The sequence below is a fragment of the Moschus berezovskii genome, chromosome 11 (assembly GCF_049115385.1).
Source record: "Moschus berezovskii isolate FMDL1 chromosome 11, NW_MosBer_1.0, whole genome shotgun sequence".
NCBI classification, from domain to species: Eukaryota; Metazoa; Chordata; class Mammalia; order Artiodactyla; family Moschidae; genus Moschus; species Moschus berezovskii.
In genome coordinates this window covers 14,517,104-14,539,596 of record NC_142470.1, presented here as the reverse complement: position 1 = coordinate 14,539,596, position 22,493 = coordinate 14,517,104, and the positions used below count along the sequence as shown (strand labels likewise).

General features: G+C 48.0%; 1 protein-coding gene and 1 long non-coding RNA gene across 6 annotated transcripts in view; one reads left to right on the top strand and one right to left on the bottom strand.

Moving 5' to 3' along the window:
* Positions 1–10,138, bottom strand: part of GGTA1 (glycoprotein alpha-galactosyltransferase 1 (inactive)) — an 82,936-nt gene extending 72,798 nt beyond the window's left edge. For 2 of the 3 annotated variants that reach the window (XM_055401091.2, XM_055401090.2), the window contains exon 1: positions 9,849–10,138. The gene's annotated coding sequence lies outside the window, so the exon portion shown is untranslated. Of the gene's footprint in view, positions 1–8,764; positions 8,878–9,848 lie in introns of those variants that run through there. The other variant, XM_055401092.2, reaches the window with a different exon arrangement.
* On the top strand, positions 9,551–20,905 carry LOC129539954 (uncharacterized). 3 transcript variants are annotated; one of them, XR_008682555.2, is made up of 4 exons: positions 9,551–9,674; positions 16,525–16,633; positions 18,119–18,380; positions 19,354–20,905. It is a non-coding gene; the product is annotated as an uncharacterized LOC129539954 (long non-coding RNA). The 3 variants fall into 3 exon arrangements; XR_016038526.1 differs by lacking the exon at positions 9,551–9,674 and adding an exon at positions 10,347–10,772; XR_016038525.1 differs by lacking the exon at positions 9,551–9,674 and adding an exon at positions 10,347–11,312.
* The last annotated feature ends 1,588 nt before the right edge of the window (positions 20,906–22,493 follow it).

Here is a 22,493-nt window from a genome sequence, read left to right as displayed (position 1 = left end):
TTCAGGGAGCTTTTTCATGCCAGGGAATGAATTCCTATGCACTCAATTAATTTGCACACATGAGTATAACTCCACCCACCTCTGCACAGCTCTGGCTAACATGTGAAAATAGTTTGCCATACAAAACGCCAACATACAGACAACCGTAGATCAACCTAGAGCATCCAGACCCCTGTCCCTGCTCTCCAGGAGCCATGTTCCCCTTAAAGTAAACCTCACCATTAATTTTGTGAAGTGTCTTGTCTTTCCTTGCAAATGCCAGGCAAGTTCCTCTTGGGGACAGCTGGCTGGCCACTTGAGGACTCGAGGTTTCCCTGACAGAGGAGAAAGGACAGCTGCGCTTCTGCACATAGATGCTGCCAAATACAACGTCACCCCGCTGGGCAGCTGACCCCCCTCAGTACCCCTCCAGACACCAGGGCCATCTGGATTAGGGAACAGCCCTGGAGAAGATGAGGATGACTGTTTCTCAGGGCCTCCTACCTTTGCCCAAAACACTCTTCCCTCTTCAGCCTCCGAATCTTGCAGGCCACAGTTGGAAGGTAACTTCCTCCGGGAAGCCCTTCCTGATCACTTGCCCTGACAGGTACAGACCCCTGCCCCCCACCCACCCCCGCTTGCCTCCCGTGCTTCTCCTTCATGGCTCCCTCTATGCAGTTGGCTATTTAATGATTGTCTCCCAAGCTGACTTCTATCTCTGCAGGGAAGCAGGGGAGGGATTGTACCTCTCTGTTTACTGCTAATCTCAGGTGTGTCTAGCAGAGATGCTGAGTACATTCTGGATGCTTTGACCAGGAGTACATGAAGATCTGGTGGCCCAATGAATGTTGGATAAGATCTGACTCAAAGCATGAATCTTGGCAAGAGATGCATCTTTCAGAACCACAGTTCCTGGTACCCAAACTCACAGGTGGAAAGCTCAAAGCTTGGGATCTCTCTGTACACTTCAGCAGCTACTTCTCGTTTTTAGCTTGAATGTTCATTTCCTGTGGGTTTGGACTTGTCTGCCTTTTGTTTAACAGCAGATAGTGCTCAAAGAGAAGTTTCCTGGATCACAGCCTCAAACCATTTTGTTAACAGGGAAACTGAGGCTCTGACAGTCTCCATGGCCTGTGGGGTGAGACCAACTCACTTTCAGCCCAGAGCTCTTTTCAGTGACCCCACCCCCATCCACCTTGGCCACCCACCAGTTGGAAGGTCACTTCCTCCAGGAAGCCCTTCCTGATCACTTGCCCTGACAGGTACAAACCCCTACCTCGTGTGGCCAAGACCAGGGCATGTTAAAGTAAGGCTCAGAAAGATAAGACACCCAGAGTGGGATGGAGTTGGAAACTTTCGTTAAGAACTGATCACAAGACCTGGCCTCTCTCTCCACCCTCTTCCAGTAGCTACTTTGCACTCTGGCTAATTCCGGGCTGGGCAGTGCCAGGCAGGAGCCCTCTCTTGGGCTGGGCGTGGATCTGCTCCCCAGCCCGTGCCCTCCCCTTCCTTGAGCACCACCTTCACTCCCCCTGCCCACAGCCCACCAGGATCTCCAAGTCAAACTGTGTTTGGAGTAAGGACTGGGCTTTCATGCCTCAGTTCTTTCACTTCGTTCTTGAGAACCTTTGGCCGAAAGATCAAAACTCTAAGCCTCAGTTTCCCCACGCGTAAAATGGGGGGATAATTCCTGTTTTGCCAGCTTCACAGGGCTTTCGTGAGCCTCAAGCGAGGTGGATATACGATCTCACTTATCTAACTGGCCATTTGTGTAGAGAACTCTAGGAAGAACAATGCTATAGCAGTTTTCCGTTCCCACCAGGGTCCTGCAGTCAACCCACAACCAGCCGACCCCTTCCAGGGCCCGGTCCTCCACCCAGCCTCCCAGCCATGCAGCCCTCTTAACCATATCCTTCTAGACATCCTCTCTCCCTCCGCCTTCCCACACGTGCCCCCTCTGTCTCAGATCACTCACTCTCCAGTTAGGACCCGGGCCAGGTAGCAACTCCATGATTTTTCCTGCCATTCACATCTGCCCACCACACACGGCCTGAGACACACCCTGCAGGAAGCATATGCCCTTACACCCAGATCCCTGGAGAAGCCCTGCATGCAGTTTCCCCGCGGACACAATGTGTAAACACGCAACCTCAGGTCCCCACCCCGCTGTCTTCGCCACCTCTCCTTTAGGAGACTCTATCTGGCAACAAAGTCAGAGCACAGAGCCAGCAAGAGCCGCAGCCAGGTCTGACCAGAGGTAGCCGAGGGTCTGGCGCCTCCACCCCCCATTGCGACAAGCTGAGCAGACCAGCTCTTTGTCTGGAGATTTCTATGACATACTTTTACTTCCTCTTTTTAGAACTGCAAGGAATTTTATAAATAATTCTGGGTTCAGTACACTAAATGATGACCCCCTTGCCTTCAGTCCATGGTCCAAATCTACATTACTCTTTGATTTCCCACTCTGACCTACCTGGCCTCCCTCTTGCAGGAGCGAGCATGAAGCTTTTTATCAGCAGAGCTTTTCAGCCCAGGCTCAGAAGGGAGGTATTTGGTTCTCGGTCTGATGGGCAATAGAGGCGCAAACTCAGTCAGTGGAGGCCACTCTCAGCCAGCAGGTGAGGCAAAGAGCACTGTGGTCACATACACAGCGGGCTCCAACAGTTCGTGGTCAAGGAGGGGAGAAAGACGACATGTGACAGAATGTGTCGGAGCGTGCACTTCAGGACACCCAGAGATCCGGGGAAGTGCCTGATTCATGGCGGGGGGCAAGAGGCAGAATGAAGAGACTGGCATCTTAGAGGTGATTAAGCACAGGTCTCGAAGGATGAGAAGGAGTCTATGAGTAGGTTTTTGGAGGAGGAGGGAAGGGTGCTCTAAGCAGAGGAAGCAGCATGGGGAAAAAGCCCAGAGGTACCAAACCAGGAGTGGGTTTCAGGAATTACAGAAGTTCCCTGAGGCTGGAGCAGAAGTTCCAAGAGGTGGGGTGGTGAGGGTGATGAGAGCTTCATGCAAGACCTTGCATATCACCTAGAGGAATATGTGCTTTAACCTGGGAGCAGAGGGGAGCCTTGGAAAGATGGACAATGCCAATCATCTGGTGTCTAGAAAGAGGACTCGGGTTGCTAGGAGAGGTTATGAGGAGGGTGCTAGTTTAGAGCAGAGAACAGGGACTGCCTGGCAGCAGGGCTCTCAGATAAAGAGGGTTGCATGCCAACTCAGCAGGGGCAGTTGGGTTGGAAGTAAAGGGATTCTCTGCAGAACTGGTAAAGAAGTGGGATTACCTGAACTATATTAGATTGTGGGGGCTGCAGGAGAATGATGGTGTCCCGATCAGTTCAGTTCAGTTCAGTTCAGTTGCTCAGTCGTGTCCGACTCTTTGCGACCCCATGAACCACAGCACGCCAGGCCTCCCTGTCCATCACCAACTCCTGGAGTTCACTCAAACTCATGTCCATCGAGTCAGTGATGCCATCCAGCCATCTCATTCTCTGTCGTCCCCTTCTCCTCCTGCCCGCAATCCCTCCGAGCATCAGAGTCTTTTCCAGTGAGTCAACTCGTCACATGAGATGGCCAATATTGCAGTTTCAGCTTTAGCATCAGTCCTTCCAATGAACACCCAGGATTGATCTCCTTTAGAATGGACTGGTTGGATCTCCTTGCAGTCCAAGGGACTCTCAAGAGTCTGCTCCAACACCACAGTTCAAAAGCATCAATTCTTCGGCGATCAGCTTTCTTCACAGTCTAACTCTCACATCCATACATGACCACGGGAAAAACCATAGCCTTGGTGTCCCGATAGAGGGATATAATGACTTGAAAGGCTCTTGCCATGCTTGAGAAAAGGGGAACAATGGAGCCAAAGAACCATGGTGCAATGAAGATTAGTATGGAGAGTTAAAGACAGGTGCAGATCTGTTTGAAGGAGTTTCTAATAAATATATGTGGTCAGTTGGATTACTGGTCCCAAGTATCCATTCTGGATCCATAGGCAGAGCATATATCTCTATCCCATTGACGCTGTACTTGATCACATGACTGTCTTTGACCAATGGAATACGGATAGAAGTGATCATGCCAGTGCAGCAACTTTAAGAAGCATCACATCATCTCTTTCTTCCTCCAGCTCTCACCATAAAATAATATATATCAGGTAGAAGCAGCAACTTCAACCTGGGTTCTGGGAGGAGAGGATACACAGAGCAGACATTCTGTCTGGCTGGAATCCAGTGCAGATCTACAAAACCACGTAATCTTGACTGCCCTCCAGCTGACATGTAGCATGAGTAATAAAGAAACCTTTGTGGTCATAAACGAAGAGTCAGTGGTGGGGCGATGTTTGTTATGCAGAATTAACTGCAGCCAAAGCTGATATATGCTATATATATATGAGACAAGAAGGGAACAGACGGTGAAGAACCTCACATAGCATGATTAGAAATTGTGCATATGGAGGTCAACAGAATTTTGTAGTTGATGAAACTTCTCCATCTTTTCCAAAGCCAACCCCCCTCACTGCTTCCTACTCCTCCCAGTACCTCACCTATCAGCCCTCCCTTCCCTCTCCTGGACGGAATCCTTCCACTGAGCTTATATTTCACTTGTCTCTTCCATCTAAAATCCTTTTCTTCACCCTCTCTTCCTTCAACTGTAGCTCAATCGCTCCCCTGACTTTCTCAAACAAACTTCCTCAAAGTGTTGACTCAACTCACCATCTCCACTTCTTTCTCTATCACCTACCAGCAATCTAGCTTACCTGCCCTCCACTCCACCAAAACTACTCACAGTATATTCCAGTAATCTCCTAAATGCTCAGTGTCATCCAGAGATCAAATTGCCAACATCCACTGGATCATAGAAGAAGCAAGAGAGTTCCAGAAAAACATCTATTTCTGCTTCATTGACTATGCCAAAGCCTTTGATTGTGTGGATCACAATAAACTCTGGAAAATTCTGAAAGAGATGGGAATACCAGACCACCTGACCTGCCTCTTGAAAAACCTGTATGCAGGTCAGGAAGCAACAGTTAGAACTGGACATGGAACAACAGACTGGTTCCAAATAGGAAAAGGAGTACATCAAGGCTGTATATTGTCACCCTGCTTATTTAACTTATATGCAGAGTACATCATGAGAAATGCTGGGCTGGAAGAAGCACAAGCTGGAATCAAGATTGCCGGGAAAAATATCAATAACCTCAGATATACAGATGACACCACCCTTATGGCAGTAAGTGAAGAACTAAAGAGCCTCTTGATGAAAGTGAAAAAGGAGAGTGAAAAAGTCGACTTAAAGCTCAACACTCTGAAAACTAAGATCATGGCATCCGGTCCCCATCACTTCATGGCAAATAGACAGGGAAACAGTGGCTGACTTTATTTTTCTAGGCTCCAAAATCACTTCAGATGATGATTGCGGACATGAAATTAAAAGACGCTTACTCCTTGGAAGGAAAGTTATGACCAACCTAGACAGCATATTAAAAAGCAGAGACATTACTTTCCCAACAAAGGCCTGTCTAGTCAAGGCTATGGTTTTACCAGTGGTCATGTATGGATGTGAGAGTTGGACTATAAAAAGAGCTGAGTGCAGAAGAATTGATGCTTTTGAACTGTGGTGCTGGAGAAGACTCTTGAGAGTCCCTTGGACGGCAAGGAGATCCAACCAGTCCATCCTAAATGAGATCAGTCCTGGGTTTTCATTGGAATGACTGATGTTGAAGCTGAAACTCCAATACTTTGGCCACCTCATGCGAAGAGTTGATTCACTGGAAAAGACTCTGATGCTGGGAAAGATTGAGGGCAGGAGGAAAAGGGGACGACAGGGGATGAGATGGTTGGATGGCATCACCGACTCAATGGACATGGGTTTGGGTGGACTCCGGGAATTGGTGATGAACAGGGAGGCCTGGCGTGCTGCAGTTCATGGGGTCGCAAAGAGTCGGACACGACTGAGCAGCTGAACTGAACTGATCCAGTGCTTATCTTCCTCGACTGTTCCACACTGGTTAGCTTGGAACTAAAGTCAGTACCTCAGCGACCGACCTCAGACGCGCCTCTTCCTGTACGCTCTTCGCGAGTGGCACCATGATTCATCCAGTGACCCCTGACAGAAAGCCACACAGAGACAATGAATGCTGCTCTGGATTTGTCCAGTCTGCATCGCCTTTGGGACATCCAAGAAGAGATACCCAAAGGGTAGTTAAACGTGTGAACTGGGGGCTTACAATAGAGATCTGAACTGGAGATAAAGATGATTGTTACAGAGGTAGCATTTAAAGCCATATGCATGAGTCAACTTGCCTATTTACAGAGTACAAGGACCAGATCTTTCCATCTCCATTCTGACATGAGATAGTCTTTCCTGAGCCCATAAATTCCTATTCCTAAAATCACAATTCCAGCCACCATTTGGTCCCTTCCCTCAGGAGCCATGCCTCACAATGGCCTCCACTGTTGTTGCTGTGTTCAGTGGCTAAGCCGTGTCGGACTCTTTGCAATTCCAGGGACTGGAGCTCGCCAGGCTCCTCTGTCCTTCACTATCTCCCCGAGTTTGCTCAGATTCATGGCCATTGAGTCAGTGATGCTAACCAACCATCTCATCCGCTGCTGGCCCCTCCTCCTTTTGCCTTCAGTCTTTCTCAACATCAGGGTCTTTTCCAGTGAGTTGGCTCTTCACATCTTATTTCATATTCTTCACCCTGATTATGTTGTGTTCTCCAAGAACACTTAAAATTCTATCATAAAAATAGAAGGTATAAAATAACTGCTACCCAGGCACTAAAAAAGGTTAAAACAAAAAATGATGGACAATACCAAATCTTGACAAGGATGTGGAATAATTATGTCTTATGCATTGCTGTGGGAATGTAAAATGGAACCCTCTGTGATCCCACAATTTCACTCCTAAGTGATAACAAATGACCACAAAAGACTTCTCTAAGAAATAATGGCTCAAATTGGAAACAACTCAAATATCCATCAACAGGAGAATAAATATGCAATGATGGTATATCCATAAATACTACTGGAATACTACTCAGCACTAAAAAGGAACAAACTACTCATATACACAACATGGGTGAATTTAACAAACACTACGTCAAGTGAAATAAGCCAGACATGAAAGAGACACACAGTACAATTCCATTTATGTGATGTTCCAGAGCAGGCAAAATTAATCAGTGATGAGGAACATCACAAACTGGTTGCTTGGAAGTGTGGAAGGAAAATTCACTACAAATGGGAACCTTCTAGGATGATGCAAATATTTCATATCTCATTTTAGGTGGTGGCTACATGAGTGCAAACCACTATCAAAACTTGGTAAACTTAGCACTTACAATCTGTGAATTTTATTGTATGAAAATTATACTTTAGTTAAAACATAGGAAAAGAAAATAATTGTAGAATAACTGGAAAATAAAAACTAAAATAATGAGAACATACAGGGCAGAAAAGGTGGCTCAGTGGTAAAGAAGTTGGATCACTGGGTCAGGAAGATCCCCTGGAGGAGGAAATGGCAACCCATTCCAGTATTCTTGCCTGGAGAATCCCATGGACAGGAGAGTTTGACAGATGCAGTCCATGGGGTCGCAAAAGAGTCCAATTCGACTTAGTGACTGAGTGCCCACAAATGCACAGGGCAGAAAACAGTTAAAATACAAGTATATATATGCTATGAATGCACCGATATAAATGTCAGCCCCACCACCGTAACCTAGTCCCCCTTTCAGTCGTTCTCCCCTCACCCTTGCCCCCATCTCCATGACAGTTGCCCATTAATCAGTTTCTAGCCATCATGAGAGATGATGCAATGCAAAGAGCAGAAGCCTTAGAGACAGACAGAGCCGCTTTCAAATCCCAGCTGCGATTTAGGAGCTGAGTGCCCACCAGCAAGTTACTTGGTCTCTCAGCCTACATTGCCTCAACGATAAAGTCGGTTGATACTTGTTGGGCTGGGCCAAGCAAGCTGCAGTGTGCTGATTAGTTTCTGGAGAGTTTTGACCTCAGCCTGTGAAACCAAACTGCAGGTGAAACGCTTGCTGAAGGCCTGGAAAAGCTCAGCGTAGGAGACTCCTGGGCTGTTTCTCCCCTGAGGGTAGGGAGGTGTCCCTGGAGGTCCTGGAGTTAGGGTCTGGGTGGGCCGATGCTAAAAGCTCAGAGCCACCAGGGCCAGGAAAAGGCATTCCTGACCAACGACTAAGGACACAGGTTTCCTGGCAAGGCTTGGCCACTGGTGGGTCTTGCCCAAATCACTCTGCACACCTCTAGATTCAGTTGCTACACCCAAAGGGGCCAGATCTGACTGGATCTGACGAATCTGATACTGAAAACAGCCTCCAGGGTTTCCCAGTATCTAGAGGAGGCAAAGGCAGACCTGAACTGGTTCTGTCTGAAAAAGATGGAAGGGAAAGATCAGCGCCCTGCCGCCCAGGTTCCCCTCCCCCACCATGGTGCCCCTTGAGCCAGGACTCTAGGCCTCTCAGGGGCAAAGTTTGAAATCCTCCTAACCAGATGAACCCGAGGGACGTCTTCAGCGCTAGCTTGTTCAGCATTGTGCACCTGTTCCATGTAACAATAACTAAGAATCTGCACCTGCCCCCTCCCCCCTCAACGTGGTAGGGAAGGCAAGGAAGACCCAGGAATGACTCCCAGGAAGGAAGAAAGAACTTCGCGTAGCCCAAAAGGTGCAGAAGGACAACAGAACACCCGCAACATGCCCCCACGTACACGCGACCCCCCACCCACCCCAGTCCCTCGGCCCTTGGCATTTCCTTACTCACAGCTGTCTCTGTTTCGTGGTCGCGGAAACTGAGGCTCTCGCTAGGAAAGGGTTTCCCAGCTAAGAAGCAGCGAGGCCAGATGCTCCCCGCCCCACCTCCGGCCCCTTGAGACCCACCCATTTCTAAGTAAACGGAGGAGGCCACGAGGCCTGAGGAGGAGCGCAAACGACAAGCAAAGCCACCAACGCCGCCGCAGGGGCTCGGGGCTCGCCTCTGCAGAGAGGAGCGCGCGGGCGGACAAACCTCCGCGCCGCCGTCCCTCCCCTCCCCGGGCCGCGGGAAGACTGGGAATCTCAAGTGGCTCTGCTTTCTCTCTTTGCGTGCTGACATTTTTTTCCACTTTACTGTTTCTTGGACGCCTTTCAAGAGTTTGTGCAATCATTCTGTTTAGCTGCTTTTCTGCCATTTTCAAACGCAGGGTGGTGTCCCCTTGGAGTGGGAACGTGGTGGTCTGAACACTTGAAGGGCCCCGATCGCCTCCCATCACCCCGACGCCCCCGGCCTCGTAGCTGCCGAAGTTACTACGTTTGAAACTTTCCCCGTGCTGGGTGTTGGGCTCGGTGCTCGGCTTTCTGAGCTCCCCGACCTCTCCCTCTCGGCGCCCCGGCTCCGAGGGGTTCCTGCGCCCCTCCCTCGCCCTCCCAGGAGCCCCATTCCCGGAGGGATCCTCTTCCCACCCCGTCCAGGGCGAGGGCGCCCCTTCCCTCCTCCTGCCCCGCAGATGGGGCAGAGCCCTCCCCTCTTCCGGGACTTCCTCGGTGGTCCCGCCCTGCGCCCCCTGAGCCTGCCTTCTCCCGCCTCCACCCCCCGCCCCGGACCCCGTGGGAAGCCCTGCCCGCAGCCCTTCAAGAGGCCCGAGTCTGGAAGGCTGGGCAGAGGCTGCGACGGGGACGAGATGGGAAGAGACCGGGTCAGAGTTGGGCACCGCGGGAGCGATCAGAACAAAAGCGGGGACACGGGCAGGGCAGCAACAGGGCAGGGCCGGCGCGGCGGCCCGTCCTCCCGTCGCGCCGCCCCCACCCGGCGCCCGCCGCCCGGGGGCTCGCGGCCTCAGGGGGCTGGGGCGGCGCCTCGTGGGACCCACCTGATCCGCAGAAGCTGGGCGCGCGGGGGGCTGGCCGGCGCCTCGGCTCCCGGCCCCGGCGGCGTCCTCGGCTGCCCGAACAGTCGGCGCGCTGCCTCCGCCCGAGCCCCGCGGGGCGTGCCCGGGCGGGGTGTGCCGCCTGGGCTCCCGTCGGCCGGCCGCCGGGCGCTCCTCCGAGGCGGCGGGCAGGGGCGCGAGGGAGCCGGCGGGCGCTGCGCAGCGGGCGGCACGCTCCCCGGTCGGCCCGGCCCGCGGCTGTTTGTGCAGAGCGGGGCCCGCCCCGGACACGGCCGCTGGGAGGCCCCGCGCGCTAGTGCGCGAGTGCCGGTGCGCGTGTGTCTGGTGGTGGGGCGGCGCAGGGGGGTGTTTGTTTCATTTTCACTCAGGCAGAAAAAAGCCTGAAACCAGCAAAAACAGAAAAGACAATCCCTGGTGAGGGTGGCTGGGCCTCTTTGCCTTCTTGGGCCTGCGCATGGTGGGGGTGGCCGTGGGCGGGGGGGTACCCGAAGCATCGGAGGGTGGGGTGGGGCCTGTCACCCAGGACCGCGGGGAGGGGCCCCGAAGCCCTGGCGCCCCGCCAGACACGAGGGAAGCGGAGAGCCTGGGAGGTCTGATCCACCGTTTGTTTCCTGGGGAAGGAAGGTGCAGATGACAGCGACAGGCCGGCAGGCAAGAGCCACTCTCACCCGAGCCCCCCACATCCTGAGCTCCGAACGGGAGGGTCTGGTCACAGGGCACCTGCGCCGGCCCTGCCAGGGTTTGTTCGCAGACTTGGCAGTCTTTGGGCCCAGAGTTCCTCAAACAATTCTGCACAGGCCCTGTGGTTCTCCACTAGAATTATTTTAGAACGGAACTGGAAAAAATAATAATAATCTATTTCAAAGTTTGTGCTTCTGAGCCCGGCGTGACTACATTTCACTTGTGGTGAGTTGATGTAGGCACATCCGGCTGACTTGGTTCTATGCTGGTAGCCACAACAATTATCTCACTTCTTGTGTTCCAGACCATATATTTTGCTGGTGCTAAACTCAGAATGTTATCAGGCGGGGATCATTGAACTTCAACTTTAGGGGCTAAGAAATTACCTTCTTAAATAGTTTAACGCGTTGAAACTGTAATTTGACACCATGAAAATGGCACAGACCCTGGGTATGATGTATCATTTTAATTGTTTCCTGCTAATGAGAGAAGAACAGAGCCCTGATCAAATATTTGAAGGATATAAGAGGCTGCAGGAGGCCAAGTGACTTCTGGAAACTTGGGAGGATGAAGTTTCCTGATGGTTCTGAAACCTTTTACCTCAGATTGAGACTTGAACCCAGCCAAAACCAAGTTTGGGACTGAAACCCATGTGGCTGGGACTCACACCCAGCCAAAATGCCCAGTACCTGGTTTCAGACCTAATGAAGCTCAGGTTCTTGATGTCTCATCGCAGAAAGAATTCAGTGAGAGACAAAGTCATAGGTAAGAAGTGGATTTATTCAGATACAGAAAGCATCACACTCCACAGACAGTGTGGGCCATTGCAGAGGGCAAACTGGGCCACGGAAATTTGGTGTGGTTCCTTTTTATAGGCTGGGTAATTTCATATGCTAATGAGTGAGAGGATTATTGCAACTATTTTGGGGAAGGGGTGGAGATTTCCGGGATTTGGGCCATCATGCCCACTCCTTGGTCTCTTAACAGTGCTGTGGAACTGTCATGGCACCTTGTGTCATTTCACTTGTTGATTGAGGATTAAGGTCTGGTCTTGTCTGCCACTTTGGTTTCATTTGATTCTAATCGGTTTATGTTGTATCCTTGGGCTATGTCATTCTTTCAAAAGTTGTGCCCTGCCCCTTTCCCTCCTGTTACGGTTCCAGTGGAGTAAATGGGTGGGAGAATTGAATCATCAACCCCACATGGTTGCTCAGGAAGGAGGTGTTCCGTGACAATCAGCACAATACATCCTTTGCAAAAGCACAAACTGTTCCATTATTGTCTTGGGTGAACTCACTCATAATAGTTCATTAGTGCTGAGTATCACAGTAAATATACGAATGCTGTTATACCAAGTGCATCATTCCCCATGTTTTCATTATTGCATCTAAGGATGCGTTGTTTCAATTGTTCACTCCATCAAACTGGAAAACAAATGAGTTTGTTGTTTTTTGTTTAAGAAAACTATGACAGTAATTCAAGTGGCTCAAATGATAACTCGTGATCGAAATCAAAAGACGAGGACACAGGAAATGGAACGTGTAAAAACATCACTCCGCTACTATTAAACTCGATGCAAGAGGTTTCATTTCAGCAACGCATCACCAGTCACATTAATTTAATGTTGTTATTGTGGATTTTATTGGTTTTGAGTTTGCGTTTGATCTACTTAGAAATTTTGTTTTGGTTTTACAGTTGGTTTATAGAGTGTGAGCGTGACAGCTTCCAGGTTAATTTTAGGTTTATACCTATTTCAGTTCAGTTCAGTTTAGTCACTCAGTCGCGTCCAACTCTTTGTGACCCCATGAATCGCAGCACACCAGGCCTCCCTGTCCATCACCAGCTCCCGGAGTTCACCCAGACTCGTGTCCATCGAGTCGGTGATGCCATCCAGTCATCTCATTCTCTGTCGTCCCCTTCTCCTCCTGCCCCCAATCACTCCCAGCATCAGGGTCTTTTCCAGTGAGTCAACTCTTCATATGAGGTGGCCAAAGTATTGGAGTTTCAGCTTCAGCATCAGTCCTTCCAATAAACACCCAGGACTGATCTCCTTTAGAATGGACTGGTTGGATCTCCTTGCAGTCCAAGGGACTCTCAAGAGTCTTCTCCAACACCACAGTTTAAAAGCATCAGTTCTTCAGTGCTCAGCTTTCTTCGCAGTCCAACTCTCACATCCATACTTGACCACTGGAAAAACCATAGCCTTGGCTAGATGGACCTTTGTTGACAAAGTAATGTCTCTGCTTTTTAATATGCTGTCTAGGTTGGCCATAACTTTCCTTCCAAGGAGTAATCGTCTTTTAATTTCATGGCTGCAATCACCATCTGCAGTGATTTTGGAGCCCCCAAAAATAAAGTCTGACACTGTTTCCACTGTTTCCCCATCTATTTCCCATGAAGTGATGGGACCAGATGCCATGATCTTAGTTTTCTGAATGTTGAGCTTTAAGCTAATTTTTTCACTCTCGTCTTTCACTTTCATCAAGAGGCTTTTTAGTTCCTCTTCACTTTCTGCCATAAAGGTGGTGTCATCTTCATATCTGAGGTTATTGATATTTCTCCCGGCAATCTTGATTCCAGCTTGTGCTTCTTCCAGCCCAGCATTTCTCATGATGTACTCTGCATATAAGTTAAATAAGCAGGGTGACAATATGCAGCCTTGACCTACTCCTTTTCCTATTTGGAACCAGTCTGTTGTTCCATGTCCAGTTCTAACTGTTGCTTCCTGACCTTCATACAGGTTTTTCAAGAGGCAGGTCAGGTGGTCTGGTATTCCCATCTCTTTCAGAATTTTCCACAGTTTATTGTGATCTACACAGTCAAAGGCATTGGCATAGTCAATAAAGCAGAAATAGATGTTTTTCTGGAACTCTCTTGCTTTTTCAATGATCCAGCAGATGTTGGCAATTTGATCTCTGGTTCCTCTGCCTTTTCTTAAACCAGCTTGAACATCTGGAAGTTCACAGTTCATGTACTGCTAAAGCATGGCTTGGAGAATTTTGAGCATGACTTTACTAGCGTGTGGGATGAGTACAATTGTGTGGTAGTTTGAGCATTCTTTGGCATTGCCTTCCTTTGGGATTGGAATGAAAACTGACCTTTTCCAGTCCTGTGGCCACTGCTGAGTTTTCCAAATTTGCTGGCATATTGAGTGCAGCACTTTCACAGCATCATCTTTCAGGATTTGAAATAGCTCAACTGGAATTCCATTATCTCCACTAGCTTTGTTCGTAGTGATGCTTTCTAAGGCCCACTTGACTTCACATTTCAGGATGTCTGGCTCTAGGTGAGTGATCACACCATCATGATTATCTGGGTCATGAAGATCTTTTTTGTACAGTTCTTCTGTGTATTCTTGCCACCTCTTCTTGATATCTTCTGCTTCTGTTAGGTCCATACCATTTCTGTCCTTTATCGAGCCCATCTTTGCATGAAGTGATCCCTTGGTATCTCTAATTTTCTTGAAGAGATCTCTAGTCTTTCCCATTCTGTTGTTTTCCTTTATCTCTTTGCACTGATCACTGAGGAAGGCTTTCTTATCTCTCCTTGCTATTCTTTGGAACTCTGCATTCAGATGCTTATATCTTTCCTTTTCTCCTTTGCTTTTCACTTCTCTTCTTTTCACAGCTATTTGTAAGGCCTTCTCAGACAGCCCTTTTGCTTTTCTGTATTTCTTTTCCATGGGGATGGTCTTGGTCCCTGTCTCCTGTACAGTGTCACAAACCTCCGACCATAGTTCATCAGGCACTCTGTCTATCAGGTCTAGTCCCTTAAATCTATTTCTCACTTCAACTGTATACTCATAGGGGATTTCATTTAGGTCATACCTGAATGGTCTAGTGGTTTTCCCTACTTTCTTCAATTTAAGTCTGAATTGCCAATAAGGAGTTCATGATCTGAGCCACAGTCAGCTCTTGGTCTTGTTTTTGCTGACTGTATAGACCTTCTCCATCTTTGGCTGCAAAGAATATAATCAATCTGATTTTAGTGTCGACCATCTGGTGATGACCATGTGTAGAGTCTTCTCTTGTGTTGTTGGAAGAGGGTGTTTGCTATGACCAGTGCATCCTCTTACAAAACTGTATTAGCCTTTGCCCTGCTTCATTCCCTACTCCAAGGCCAAATTTGCCTGTTACTCCAGGTGTTTCTTGACTTCCTACTTTTGCATTCCAGTTCCCTATAATGAAAAGGACATCTTTATAGGGTGTTAGTTCTAGAAGGTCTTGTAGGTCTTCTTAGAACCATTCAACTTCGGCTTCTTCAGCGTTGCTGGTTGGGGCATAGGCTTGGATTACTGTGATATTGAATGGCTTGCCTTGGAAACGAACAGAGATCATTCTGTCATTTTTGAGATTGCATCCAAGTACTGCATTTTGGACTCTTTTGTTGACCATGATGGCTACTCCATTTCTTCTAAGGGATTCCTGCCCATATAGTAGATACAATGGTCATCTGAGTTAAATTCACCCATTCCAGTCCATTTTAGTTTGCTAATTCCTAAAATGCCTGCGTTCACTCTTGCCATCTCCTGTTTGACCACTTCCAATTTGCCTTGATTCATGGACCTAACATTCCAGGTTCCTATGCAATATTGCTCTTTACAACATCAGACCTTGCTTCTATCACCAGTCATATCCATAACTGGGTATTGCTTTTTCTTTGGCTCCATCCCTTCATTCTTTCTGGAGTTATTTCTCCACCTGGGGAGTTCCTTTTTCAGTATCCAATCATTTTGCCTTTTCATAGTGTTCATGGGGTTCTCAAGGCAAGAATACTGAAGTGGTTTGCCATTCCCTTCTCCAGTGGACCATATTCTGTCAGACCTCTCCACCATGCCCCGCCGGTCTTGGGTGGCCCCACATGGCATGGCTTAGTTTCATAGAGTTAGACAAGGCTGTGGTCTGTGTGATCAGATTGGCTAGTTTTCTGTGATTATGGTTTCAGTGTGTCTGCCCGCTGATGCCTTCTCGCAACACCTACCATCTTACTTGGGTTTCTCTTACCTTGGACGTGGGGTATCTCTTCACGGCTGCTTCAGCAAAGCACAGCTGCTGCTTCTTACCTTGAATGAGTCACCCCTCCTGACCTTGAATGTGGAGTAGCTCCTCTCCGCCCGCCACTCTTTGGACATGGGGTTGCTCCTCTCGGCTGCCACCCCTGACCTCGGACGTGGGGTAGCTCCTCTACCTAATTAAAATAGAAATAAAAATCTTGAAAATATTGTTACCTATTTCAGTAACAATAAAATAAAAATAATGTAAGTCAATACTATGGATCTGGATTTTTTTGTTTGTTTTGGGAAGAGCTGTATAGTTCTCAGGGCTTCTTCCCTGGTGGCTCAGCAGTAATCTGCCTGCAATCCTGGAGACTCGGGTTTGATCCCAGGGTCAGGAAGATCCCTTGGAAGAGGGCATGGCAACCCACTCCAGTATTCTTGCCTGGAGAATCCCGTGAACAGAGGCGCCTGGTGGGCTATGGTCCATAGGGTCGCAAAGAGTCAGACACGACTAAAGCAACTGAGCATGTATGCACACACATATAGCTCTCAAAATCTAACTGGCAGTTCTACTGACTGGCTGAGCTGGAAAACACCTCCAAGATTACATACATTAGCTTTGGGTCAAGACTTCTAGGTTTAAGGTCTTAGAAGTGTCGTTCTTCCTGTCTGAGACTACTTTGCATCATATGCTGAAAGGGAATAAGGTGACTAGTTCATGAGGGAGGCAAAATCAAAATGGGGTAATGTTGGGGAAAGGGCTTTGGAATCACGGGAGTGGGAGGCTGAATATTGACAGAGGGGAAGGACGAGGCAGGTAAGCACAGGTAGCTCTGATGACTTGCCAGGCATTGCTCCAGATGCTTCTCACATAGTTCAGCTCATGTCATCCTCTGTGCATGCTAATCACATCCCCCAATTTCCAGAAAAGAAAGCCGAAGCAGAGGCAAGTTAGGTAACTTTTGTTCCCCATCTCTCTAGGTCTGGCCAAAGTGCTCTGAATCCAGAAGGCCTTCCTCATTCTTTTAACAAATACTTACTGGGACCTCGGTATGTGTCAGCCCCTGATTGTCAAGCTGAGGATATCAAGGTAAGCATGTAACATCATAGCCCTGGCAGATGGCTGCTGCCCAGACATTAAACCAAGACCCACCCAATGAATGATTTTGGGACCATTGTGATCAGGGCTCTGAGGGATAAATACGGGTTGCAGGGGACCCTGAGACCAGAAGAAGGGAGTTCACCAGGTTCCCCAAGACTTAGGGGAGAGCCAAAGCTCTCTTTGACCCAAGCAGAGCCAAAGTCTTTAGGGAGGAGGAGAAAGAGCCATGAGTGTGTGCTGGAAAGCTTCAGCATCACAAAGATAGCCATTTTCTGCACATCAACCTATATGATCAAAACAAATCCCAGCAGAGTTTTGTGGAACTTGGCAAGCCGCTCTTAAAACCTGAATGGAAGAGCAAAAGGCTAAGTGTAACCAAGACAGTCTTAACTAAGCAGGGAGGTGTTCAGCCAGATATCCAGACACACCATGAAACTCTTAAGAGCATAGTGTTGGTGCCAGGATGGATTATTGGACTAAGGGAACAAAATAAGGAGCCTAGAAAGAGACCCACACGCATGTGGAAACTCAGTGTAGGACAGAAATGGGGCTACAGATCAATGGAGAAAGAATAGACTTCAGAGAGTATTGCTGAGCCCAAAAGAATTGTAAACAGGTGGGCAAACAAAATCTCGCGCAGGCATGTTCATAGCATCGCTATTTATAACAGCAGAAAAGTGGAAACAATCCAAGTGTCCTTCAGGCAATGACTGGATAAAGAAAACATGGTACATCCATACAATGGAATATCATTTGGCATAAAAAGGAATGAAATACTGATTCATGTTACCATGTGGATGAACCTTGAAAAAGTGAAAGAAACCAGACACAAAAGGCCATGTATCGTATAACTCAATTTTATGGAAATATCCAAAATAGGCAAATTCATAGGGACAGAAAGCAGATAAATGGTTACCAGGGGCTGGGGGAGGGAGCATGGGAGTGACTGCCAAGTGGGTATTTGGTTTCCTCTTGGGCTGATGAAGAACACTGTGGAAATAGACAGTGCTGAGGGTTCCACAGCACAGTAAATGCATTAAATTGCCCTGAACTGTGCACTTAAACACGGCTTACCTGTTTTGAATGTGAATTTTATGAGATGACTTTTATCACAGTTTTAAAAAGTGTTTCTGAGCAATCCATATGAAAACTAAAATTAGATTCCTAACACATACACACACACACGCACACGCACACACACACATGCCACAGAACACATGGGTAACTGACCTAAAGGAAAAGAGAAACTAACACCTTCAGAGGAAAATATCATTGTTACTTCAGAATCAGTTCAGTTCAGTCACTCAGTCGTGTCCGACTCTTTGCGACCCCATGAATCACAGCATGCCAGGCCTCCCTGTCCATCACCAACTCCTGGAGTTCACTCAAACTCATGTCCATCGAGTCGGTGATGCCATCCAGCCTTCTCATTCTCTGTCATCCCCGTCTCCTCCCACCACCAATCTCTTCCAGCATCAGTCTTTTCCAGTGAGTCAACTCTTCGCATGAGGTGGCCAAAGGATTGGAGTTTCAGCTTTAGCATCAGTCCTTCCAATGAACACCCAGGATCGAGCTCCTCTAGAATGGACTGGTTGGATATCCTTGCAGTCCAAGGGACTCTCAAGAGTCTTCTCCAGCACCACAGTTCAAAAGCATCAATTCTTCGGCGATCAGCTTTCTTCACGTATATTGTCACCCTGCTTATTTAACTTATATGCAGAGTACTTCAGAATAGGTAAGTGTTTATTTAAACACACACACAGAGCACAGACCTTAAAGAAAAATATAAATAAATTTGACTACATCAAAATACAAATACAACACATACTGGAAAGATGCCACAATGAATTAATGGGCAAACCAGAAATTGCAAGATGTTTGCAAGGTAGAAAACAAAAAAGGATTGGTATCTTGAGTCTGCAGGAACGCCTGCAGATAAACAGGAAAAAAACACACCTTCTTCTTCTATTTTTACACCTGGCTAAGGGCCTGAGTGAAATGTCACTGGGTCAGAGTTCACAGGTGTCCCCTTCATAACACTTGTCATAACTGTAGGAACAAAACTTTCTGTGTAGCTACAAGCCCCATCAGTCCATTTCAGTGGATGGAAAATTGTTTGAGGCTTTTGTGGGGAAGAGCTTATCAGCAGGGGCATGCTGGGGGTGAGTGGGAGGGGGCGGGGGGAAGACCAGGGTCTTCAGAGTTTGATGAGCCCGACCCCCAGAAATCCCAGCTCAAGGAAATGGGAAGCTTCCCCAGAACCAGAGACACACAGAGCCCTGGAGCCCCAGGAGATGGCCAGCCGTGCCCTTCAATTTACAGATGAGGAAATGAGTTTCGAACTACGGGGGAGTGACTTCCTCAAAATCACCTACTAGAACTTTTCAGAGCTGGGTTTCAGTCCTTCTTTCACGTGCTCCTCAGGCCCCAGACAGGAGGGGAAACTCTCAGGGCCAGAAGGGGAAAGTGTTCTACAGCAGCTTCCAGAAATAGTCATGTTAGGAGAAGCAGGTGAGGCTGAGTTCTGTCCTGGAGGAAGTGGGGTGCAGGAGGGCAGCTGGGAGGACGGGAACAGGAAGGAGGGGAGCTTGCGCAAAGGACAGAGGGTGGGACAGGCAAGGTCCTTTCCCGGAGCCACCAGCTGAGGGGCCATGACGGAGAGGCCTGGAAGGTGGAGACCAGGAATTTGCCTTTTATCCTGTCCACAGAAGGGCGCCTCTGGAGTGATCATCCCTGGGGAAGGAGTTTGCCTTGGAGGGATTCGTCCCACCCCTGCTGTCAGTGTCACTGAAAAGTAAAGTCACACGGGAAGGAAGGAGATGGAGTCAAAAAGGAAGGAGGGAAGAAGGAATTAAGGGAAACAGAACTTCCACCCCACCCCACGCCCGCTCCACCCTCCCCACCCCCAGCGTCCAACAGTTAAGGCTCTGTGCTCCCAGTGCAGGGTCGGTAAGCTAAGATCCCATATGCTGCGTAGCATGGCCAATAAAATAAAATGATGGAGCATTTATGTGAATAAAGTTCTCTTCTTATCAAACAAAACAATTAAAAAAAAAATTCACCACCCCCAAAATATGTCACTTGACATAAAGACTGTTTGAAGCTGAAGGCAATTGAGAAGCAGCAGACATAGGGAAAACTCTCTGCTACCACTTTCCCCCCTTACTTTTCCGCCGAAAAGCAGGGCATAAATTTCCCTTCATAATGGTGACATAAATTCTCCTTGTGAAGGTCCACTTCCCCCACCTCCAACCCCCACTCATACCAGGAAGAGGAGGACAACCTTTATCGCCAGCAATCAGGTGAGTGCATAAACAAAACAACCTGACTCGAATGACACGCATCTTCCATCAGCTTCCTCCAGATACATACCTTCCCACCCTTTGACACCCCTAGTAGCCCCAACGCCTTTACTTTTGTCTGGTCACTTCGCCGTTTATTACCCTTTGTTAAAATGGTGAATAAGACCTCAGGTCTAATCCCTTCTTTGGGTTTTCACTTTTACTTTTCCTGTGAAGCCCCCACATATATAAAAACATTAGCATCAATAAAGGAACACATGCCTTTTTCTCCAGTTAATCTGTCAGTTTAATTTGCAGGCTGCATTAACAGAACGGACGAGGGTAAAGGAACAGTGCTTTCCTCCCCTACTGAGGCAAGAAAGTGGGGAGTGGGGGAGAGAAGGAAGGAAGAAAAGGCTTTCTGACTTGGGACTGGCATCAGATAATTGCTTTCCTTCTAGTTGGACAATAAATAAGATGGGAGGAATCGACAAGCCCAGGAGACCAGAGGCTGACTTGGCTCCTTAAAGGCCCATCAGCTTCTCCATCCTTTATTGAACCAAGGAAATGCTATTAAAATCATCATCTCCAGGCAAGGAAATATCCTTTTTACTTGGTTTGGTATTTGGAAGTCATTTGTTTTCTAATGATGTTAAATTCCACCTCTGGCATTTACATATATCTAATTTCAAAAGGCAGAAACAGGGAGAAGGCCAGGTTTTTTAAGGCTCTTGGGTTCATTTTTGAAAACTGTCAGTGCTTCCAGGGCCAAAGAATTCTACCAGTTGAAATAAAATTTTATATTTGCAACCAAAACTAATAAAGCTACATTCCACCGTGTTAAAAGTGTGTTCCTCTCAACTTTCAAAAAAGGTCAAAGAAATAATCCACTTAAGCCCTTGTGTATTTCAGGATTGTTATTCCCTGAAAATATCTTTTCTATTTTTCAAATTAAGCACATAAATAAAATAAAGACGCAACTTAAAAACGCTAATGTCCTGGGTCTTCTCAAGAGTTTGAATGAACGTTATGTTCTGGGCATTAGGAAAAAAAATGTGTAATAGAACAAGCCTGGGATCAGCTCTGGCTTAGTTTTTGTTCCTGAAATTCCACAAGCCAGGTGACCTTGAGGTGAAAAAGAATCACTTAAATTTTCAGTCCTATACTTATCTATTCCTTTATAGATAGTTATCTATAGAATGGAGATAATTATCTCTACCTCCCAGGGGTATGTTAGAATAAAAAATGACATGTTCATATGAAAGAGGTTCTCAATATAGTAAGGCACCGAATAAATGTGAGCTCCTATGGTCAATTATATAAAGTTTTTCTTTGAATTCTTGAATCACTAAACCCAGTGGGAATGAGGTCCCCCCACTAAGTCATGCTAATTCCCTCTGCTCCCTTCCTCACCCTGCAGATCTCAGCTCAGGCACAACCTGGCTGCCTGGTCCCTCACCACTCTTCCCGGGCCCCCTAAGGCTCCAGCCACCATCTCCTCTGTGCTGTCCCTCAAACAGGTCGAGTATAATCCACACCTGGGCATTTGCACCTGCTGTTCCCTCTGCCTCAGATATTCCCTGACCCAGTGCTTATTGTAAGCACGTACTTCTCACTCGCTCAGTCCTGTCTGACTCTCTGCGACCCCATGGACTGCAGCACGCCAGGCTTCCCTGTCCTTCACTATCTCCCAGAGTTTGCTCAAACTCATGTCCATCGAGTCGGTGATGCCATCCAACTGTCTCATCCTCTGTCATCCCCTTCTCCTCCTGCCTTCAACCTTTCCCAGCATCAGGGTCTTTTCCAATGAGGCAGTTCTTCGCATCAGGTGGCCAAAGTATTGGAGCTTCTGCTTCAGCATCAGTCCTTCCAAAGAATATTTAGGACTTATTTCCTTTAGGATGGACTGGTTTGATCTCCTTGCAATCCAAGGGACTCTCAAGAGTCTTCTCCAACACCACAGTTCAAAAGCATCAATGTAGTTTTTAGATTTTTTAAAAATTAAAAACCAAACAAAAACCCTTCTTTGGATAAGAAAGTTGATTCAAATCTGTCTCCATTGGTCCTGGCTTTTGACCTGTGGGCTGTCAAACCAGGCACTGGGAGCCTGATCTGTTTCTCTGCTTCGCAGCCGTCAGGAGGCCCCTGCCCTGCTCTGCGCCTGGCTCTGACTGCCTTATCAGGCAGCTTCATAGCCCCTCCAGTGCTTCACCTTCATGCCCCCAGGCTCACAGGCCTGGAGGCACCCCACGTGAAAAGTCCATCCCACCCTACTTTTAGAGGCAGAAGTCACAGCCGGGAGGACCCCAAGTGACCAGTGGCTGCCCCAGTCAAGAGAGAAGGTCCTGAATTCTAACAAACCTGGGTGACCATCTTGGCTTGACCATTACCAGCTGGGATCTTTGATCAGGAGGAGGCAGCCCTCCCCAGGATCAGTCTCCATATCTGGGTAAGGAGGAAACCTCCCTCCCAGGAGCCAATGAGATGAGATATGAGGCACCTGTCCATGTATGACAGCCGTGATGGTTATCAGGACACAGGAATGAACCTCAGATGGTGGAATGTCA